At 46.2% G+C, this 7,969-nt stretch overlaps 1 long non-coding RNA gene across 1 annotated transcript; it reads left to right on the plus strand.

Moving 5' to 3' along the window:
* Nucleotides 1-3,590: 3,590 nt before the first annotated feature.
* On the plus strand, nucleotides 3,591-5,817 carry LOC134174722 (uncharacterized). Its single transcript, XR_009968753.1, has 2 exons — nucleotides 3,591-3,794; nucleotides 5,568-5,817. It is a non-coding gene; the product is annotated as an uncharacterized LOC134174722 (long non-coding RNA).
* The last annotated feature ends 2,152 nt before the right edge of the window (nucleotides 5,818-7,969 follow it).

The following is a 7,969-nucleotide window of genomic DNA, read 5'->3' on the forward strand; positions in this document are numbered from 1 at the left end:
TGGATTGTTGCCTGCTAATGGCACTGCGGAACTCATCTGGTCACTGCTGAGCTTGTCTGGTTTCACCAAACTTCCTTCTTTGTCGGAATGATGGTAGGAGGAAAGTCAGGGCCAGTCACTGGTGACCTGAGAACAATTCTGGGAGACTCCTACTGCTGCTTACAGCTTTTCCCATGAGTTTATTCTCTGCTGATGATCATGACAGCACATATTTTCAAAGCCCAGAGTGGCGGAAATGGTCATTTAGCTGCTGTAGAAGTGTTATACTGCATGCAACAGCATATACTTGAGTTCATTGGCTCTTTCCCCCAAAATCAAACCCTCTTGAGGTACACATCGAACTTCCCCATTTTCCCGCGTTTCCCACCAAGGATATCCGGGTCCCTGAGCAAAAGCAATCCATGAGTGGGTTTGCTTTTACCTGAAGCAGGAATAACCCAGACTGTCTTCCCCACCGAATTCCTTATGTGCACCACAGGAGCTTTATCCCCCTCTACAATATGTAAAAGTTCTGACTGGGCTGGGCCCGCCCTGTTGGCAGATCCTCTGGTGTTGACCAACCAGGTGGCCTTTGGTAAGTGTGTATCCCAACGCTTGAAAGTTCCCCCACCCATTGCTCTCAGTGCAGTTTTTAACAGCCCATTGTACCGTTCGATTTTCCCAGAGGCTGGTGCATGGTAGGGGATGGGATATACCCACTCAATGCCATGCTCTTTGACCCAACTGTCCATAAGGTTGTTCTGAAAATGAGTCCCATTGTCTGACTCAATTCTCTCTGGGGTACCGTGTCACCACACGATTTTGTTTCTCAAGGCCCAGGATAGTGTTCTGGGCAGTGGCATGGGGCACAGCGTATGTTTCTAGCTGTTACAGCTGAACCCAGGACAGTTGGAGGGTGTTCTGATTGTCTAGAGCTTAATGGTAATGATGATAGGGTTCTTAAGGGTAAGATTCTTAAGGGTAAGAAACAGGGGGAAGGCCAACAAGGCAGCTGTCATGGTGGGATTGTGTTAAGGACCACCCAACCAGGATGAAGAGGCAGACCAAATATTCTATAAGCAGCTGGAACAAGTCTCACTCACGAGCCCTCGTTCTCACTGGGGACTTCAACTTACCAGATGTTTGCTGGAACTACAATACAGCAGAAAGGAAACAGTCTAAGACTGTGTGAAAGATAACTTCCTGACATAGTTGTTGAGCGAGCCAACTAGGGAAGGAGCCCCACTGGACCTCTTGTTTGTGAACAGAGAAGGGGTTGTGGTTGATGCAATGGTTGGAGTCCATCTTGGGCACAGCAATCACAAAAATGATAGAGTTTTCATTTCTTGGATAAGTAAGGAGGTGGGTCAGCAGAACTGCTGCCTGGGGCTTCCATAGGGCAGACTTGGTCCTGTTTAGGAGCCTAGGTGATGGAGCCCCTTGGGAGGCAGTCCTGAAAGGCAAAGAAGTCCAGGACAGTTGGACATTCTTCAAGAAGGAAATCTCAAAGAGGCAAGAGCAGGCCATATCTATATGCCAAAAGGTGAGCTGGTGGGCAAGTAGACCAGCCTGGCTGAACAGAGGGTTTTGGCTGGAACTCAGGGAAAAAATGAGAGTTTATGACCTCTGGAAGAAGTGGCAGCCACTCAGGAGGCCTACAAGGATGTCACGAGGGTATGCAAGGAGAAAATGGAAGGGCCAAAACCCAACTAGAACTTAACCTGACTCTTGCTGTGAAAGACCATAAAAACATTGGTGTAAATACAATAGCAACAAAAGGAGGGGTAAGAAGAATCTCCATCTTTTTCTGGATCCAGAGGGAAACACAGTGGCGAAGGATGAAGAAAAGGCTGAGGTACTTCATGTCTTCTTCGCCTCAGTCTTTGATAGTAAGACCAGTTGTTCCCTGAGCACCCAGCCCCTGGAAGACAGGGATGTAGAGCAGAATGATGTCCCCATAATCCAGTCCAGGTTAGCAGCCTGCTACTCCACTTAGACACACACAAGTCCACAGGGCCAGATGGCATCTACTCAAGGGTACTGAGAGAGCCCACCAAGCCACTCACCAAGCTGGGAGTGCTCACCAAGCCACTTTTAATTGTTTCTCAAGTCCTAACTAAGCGGGAAGGCCCCAGTTGACTGTAAGTTAGCAAATGTGATGCCCATCCACCAGAAGAGTCAGAAGGAGGATCAGGGGAACTGCAGGCCTGTTGGTCTGACCTTGGGGCCAGTGAAGGTTATGGAGTAGATCATCTTGAGTGCCATCATGTGGCACATACAGGACAAGCAGCTGATCAGGCCCAGTCAACGTGTGTTTAGGAAAGGTGGGTGCTTCTTGACTAACTTTATCTTCTTCTATGACAAGGTGACCCACCTACTATATGGGGGGAAACACTGTGGATTTTGTCTACCTAGACTTCATTAAGTCATCATTAGACACCATTTCCTACAGCATTCTCCTAGATAAACTGACTGCTCATGGCTTGGATGGGTATACTGTTCGCTGTGTAGAAAACTGGCTGGATGGCCAGGTGCAAAGAGTGGTGGTGAAGGGAGATAAATCCAGTTGGCAGATCCTCACAGGTGGTGTTCCCCAGGGCTCAGTACTGGGGACAATTCTGTTTAATATCTACATCAGTGGTCTGGATGAGGGAATTGAGTGCACTCTCAGTAAATTTGCAGACAACACCAAGCTGGGCAGTGAGTGTTGGTCTCCTGGAGGGTAGGAAGGCTCTGCAGAGGGATCTGGACAGGCCCATTGTGTGAAGTTCAGCAACTGTATTTGGGTCCTGCACTTGGGCCACAACAACCTCACACAGCACTACAGGCTTGGGGAAGAGTGGCTGGAAAGCTGCTCTGTGGAAAAGGACGTGGGGGTGCTGATTGACAGAGCTGAACATGAGCCGGCTTGTGCCCAGGCAGCCAAGAATGCCAACAGCATCCTGGCCTGTATCAGACATAGTGTGGCCAGCAGGGGCAGGGCAGTGATCATCCCCCTGTACTTGGCACTGGTGAGGCTGCACCTCGAATCCTGTGTTCAGTTCTGGGCCCCTCACTACAAGAGAGACATTGAGGTGCTGGAGCAGGTCCAGAGAAGGGCAATGAAGCTGGTGAAGGGTTTGGAGCACAAGTCTGATGAGGAACAGCTGAGGGAACTGGGGGTGTTTAGTCTGGAGAAGAGAAAGCTCAGGGGGGACCTTATCACTCTCTACAACTACCTGAAAGTAGGTTGTAGTGAGATGGGGGTAGGTCTGTTCTCCCAGGTAACAAGAGACAGGACAAGAGGTAATGGCCTCGGGCTGTGCCAGGGGAGGTTTAGACTGGGTATGAGGAAAAAAATCTGCACTGAAATGGTTGTCAAGCAGTGGAACTGGCTGACAACAAAGTGGTTGAATGTTTAAAAGTCTTTGATGTGGTGCTTAGGGACATGGTTAATGGTGGATTTAGCAGTGCTAGGTTAATGGTTAGACTTGATGATCTTAAAGGCCTTGTGCAATCTAAATGATCTATGATTTTGAGTTTTTTAAGTTTGTACTCCAGAAGCACAGTGCTCCAGGAAGTTGCTTGGACTTTTTTTTGCCTGTGATCGCTTGAAGCTGCATCCTGGACATTCCTAAAAATACCAACAGCCTTGTTCTTCCTCCTCTGAATATGTTCCTGCTCTAGCATTTGTGCAGCTGATTTGGATCAGGGAGTTGATATGTCTGACAAATGGTCTTTTCTAGGTTGTTATGCTACTGGATTGGGTCAATGATCTGACTGAGCTTGTAGACACGGTCTGGGGGAGAGAGGAGCTGGAGTTATGATGAACAGAGGTGGGACAGCCTTTTTTCCTATCTTATGCATGCATAGCTACTTGAAATGAATCTGTGGGCTTCATAAGGCTCTTTAATGAGGCACAATGGCCTCCAGGTCATAAATTTGTGTTTCTAGTACTAGGCAGTGTTGAATCTAAGCCCTGAAGTAAATGTCAGGGCTTAAGACATACCTGCCTTTTCAGTATTTGCTAATTAATCTTAATTGCCTGACTCCTAACACAGCATCCTGGGTTTTCTGAAACCTTCCTGGTTTTCCATGCATTGCAGAGCAGGGCAGTGTGTATAACAGAGGTGCAGACTTGGCATAAAGACTAAGAGTTTAGGGGATTCTTTTTAGCTTTTTACGCCACTTTGTGAAACAAGCTGGCATTTCCATTCTAAAATCTCATGATATGTATGTGTTCCTCTAGACTGTGACTGTGGTAATGTTGTGTTTGGAGCCACTGCTCTCCAGGAAGTTCAGCTTTTACTCTCATGCAGAATTCTCTTTCTGTATCATTAGGAATGTCATTTTTTTTTACTTCATGACTTGCCCACTAGCTACAGATAAAACTGTATTTTGGGCTTAGTTATGTGTTTATTTATTTTGTGTGCTTCTTTGTAGTTTTTGAAAACTGGGATATGCCCTTGCAAAACAGTTGTTTTATTATGTTCATGATATCCCTGCCATTTGCAATGAGTTTTTTGGCTTTGGGGGTTTTTATTGCACCTGAAGGGTTGCTTTCACATCTTTTCTTTACCCATATGGTCTTCCTTTATGTTCTTCTGTACACATGTAACTGTACAGGCTGTTTTTCCAATACTCACTAAGACTTTCTCCTTAGAATCCTGATTTCACAAACTCTGTAAAGATCTGATATTCTTCAGAGAGCCAAAGCCATTTGTCACAATAATTTTGCTTTGTCCTGACTACTAGCTACAGCACAAACTAGTTTAATCCCAAATTACTCCATTTGTTAGCTGTTCAGATTCGGAGGAGTTAGCCTTACTCATTAGGGTGATGTGGCACCTGGATCTTACAAAGAAGATGTTCCTTCTCCAAGTGAATTCTTTGAATGTGCAGCAGAAGTCTCAATTTTTAAATTTTTTTTTAATAGTTCTTTCCAGCAGTTCACGATTTAATTTGTGCACCCATGGGAGTAAATGGTAGGTCTCCAATAGCTCTGGGCTTGCTGCATGCAGCAGTGAGGAAGATCTCATTCTGAACGATTTTCTTTCAGTACTACTTTATTGGGCAATGATGGGAAGTGTTGTAGCTAATTCTGGCAGTTTTGTAAAGTTCTCTTCCAGTCTGGAAGCTGAAGACAACTTCATTTTCTCTATTTTCAGTTGTCTGTGGGACTGTGCATTACTAAGTTGGTACAAAAAGAGAATAGCCCTCATGTCTGCCATGGGCAGAGGGAGTTACCAGATTCGTTAATAATGACTCACAACAAGCTGTTACTCTTTCCAGCGGCAGGGCCTCCAGCCAGGTAGGTGAGCGTGTCATCAGTGGTTATACCACTCTGCCTTGTTGGAGGTAGAGCTCGCAGGGTAGGCAATGACTTGGAGTTAGTCATCATTATGACAACTGATGCTCTCCAGATCAGTGAGGGAAGGGGAGGGTGGTGCTGCCTTCCACATATTGATGCATAAACGGAAAATAACCAGACTGCAGTGAGAGCTGCAGGGAAGGGTAGATGATCAATGTCTGCCTGCACCTCCTCTTTCTATCTGCAGGTGCACAGATGTAAAATAATGAAAAGGTCGTGATTATTTTCTTTTTTTCAGAAGTGAGGCTTCCATCTGTGTCTGGGGAGGGAGCAGCTGTGTGTTGTCAGCAGTCCCTAGACAGAGACATTTTGGTCAGAGTGAAGTCAGATGCTGGGAATTCTGGAGGAGTGCACAGTGCGGTCTCCTTTGATGCCATTTGAAGATTGGAGTGCTATGTGTCCTTCCTACCCCAGCATAGCTCTGCTCTGTCATCTGCCTCTCTCCTGGTGGGAGCCCAGTGTTTCCATCAATAATAGTGTTCTCCAGCTCTTTTCCTTGCTTTTCCATCCTTTGTAACATTGTCTGCTGTAGGGGCAAGCTATCTACAGCTCTTTCCCTTCTTGGGTTTTGCAAGAAGGAATAAAAGAATAAAGTTCCCCCAGAATCTAACATAAGAAATTGAATTTCTGTAATAGGGCATGTATGCATCATAACTACAAAAAATGTAGTAAGATGTTAAATATACATATATTCAATATATAGATATAAAAGAGCAGCATATCTCTCTCTTGTTTTTGAAAGACTATAGTTAATGACTTTATGGAAGATTCTGATGTTATTAGACTGTCAGAATGGCTCACTAATCTTCATTACTATTCAGAACTGTTCCAACTCTTGCATCCATTCCCCACAGCCATCCTTAGACCTTAGCTTTAGCAAAAGATCTTTAGCCTTATACAAGCAGGTGGGTTTGGCTGAAGTCTTTTCTCCCAGAAGACAGATAAACTTCTTTTAGGATCTGTCATTTGAGTAAGTAGCAAACTTACATCAGGACGCTGAGCACCACTACAGCACTTTACTCCAAGGATGCGTGATGTGCAGATGTAACCATGACCAACATAACCAATTTACAGTTGGAGAAGAACAACAACAACAACAAAAAACCTTTAAAGCTCAAAATGCTGTAAGAATACCTACCTTTGTGTGATGTTGATAGCTACTAATGTAGAAAATACATGTCTGGTTTGAAATACATTTCAAAATCTGCATGGCTGGCTTTGAGTTTGGCAGTTAGATATTTGATTTCTTCCTCTCTCAAGTTCAACAGCTTTCATTTAGTTATCACAGGATGGTTTAGGTTGGAAAGGACCTTAAAGACAATCGAGTTCCAACTCCTCTGACACAGGCAGGGACACCTTCCACTAGACCAGGTTGCTCAAACCATCATCCAGCCTGGCCTTGAACACTGCCAGTGATGGGGGAGTCACAACTTCTCTGGGCAACCTGTGCCAGTGCCTCACCACCCTCATAGTGAAGAACTTCTTCCTAATATCCAGTCTAGATCTACCCTCTTTTCAGTTTAATGCCATTCCATGTTGTTCCGTCACTGCATGCCCTTGTAAAAAGTCCCTCTTCAGATTTCTTGTAGGTCCCCTTTAGGTACTGGAAGGCTATTCTGAGGTCTCTCTGGAGCCTTCTTTCTCCAGGCTGAACAAGCCCAACTCCCTCAGCCTGTCTCCATAGGAGAGGTGCTCCAGCCCTCTGGTCATCTTCATCTTCTGGCCTCCTTGTGGACTCAACTGAGCAGGTCCTCATTCCTCTTGTGTTGGTGTCATGGTTTAAGCCCAGCCACTCGCTCACTCACTCACTCCACAGAACTATGCAGCCACTCGCTCACTCCCTCCCTTCTTCCTCCTCCTGCTCCCAGAGGGATGGGGAAGAGAATCAGAAGACTGTAACTCCCACGGGTTGAGGTAAGAACAGTCCATGAGGTTGTCCATAAGGTTGTTCCGGAAATGAGTCCCATTGTCTGACTCAATTCTCTCTGGGGTGCCGTGTCGCCACAAAATCTGTTTCTCAAGGCCCAGGATAGTGTTCCGGGCAGTGGCATGGGGCACAGCGTATGTTTCCAGACATCCGGTGGTTGCTTCCACCATGGTAAGCACATGGTGTTTGCCTTGGTGGGTTGGTGGCAGTGTGATATAATCAATGTGCCAGGCCTCCCCATATTTGTACTTCAGCCATCGTCCTCCATGCCAAAGAGGCCTTAACCCCTTGGCTTGCTTAATTGCAGCACGTTTCACACTCATGAATAACCTGGAAAATAGCATCCATTGTTAAATCCACCCCTCGATCATGAGTCCATCTGTATGTTGCATCTCTGCTCATCTCTGGGGACCCCAGAGCTGAGCGCAGTACTGCAAGTGGGGTCTCACCTGCGGCAGAGCTTGAGTAGAGGGTCAGGATCGCCTCCTTCGACCTGCTGGTCATGTTTTTTCTGATGCAGCCTAGCATATGGTTGGCTTTCTGGGCTGCTAGCACACACTACTGGGCTGCTAGCACACACTACTGGGCCATGTTGGGCTTCTCATCAACCAGCACCCCCAAGTCCTTCTGTGCAGGACTGCTGTCAATCCAGATCTCCATCCAGCCTGTATTTGTGCTTGCGTTTGCCCTGACCCAGTTCAATGCTACACAGT

Source organism: Pezoporus occidentalis, unplaced genomic scaffold (genome assembly GCF_034315485.1).
Source record: "Pezoporus occidentalis ecotype Australia unplaced genomic scaffold, CSIRO_AGI_Poc_V1 ctg117, whole genome shotgun sequence".
Classification (NCBI taxonomy): domain Eukaryota; kingdom Metazoa; phylum Chordata; class Aves; order Psittaciformes; family Psittacidae; genus Pezoporus; species Pezoporus occidentalis.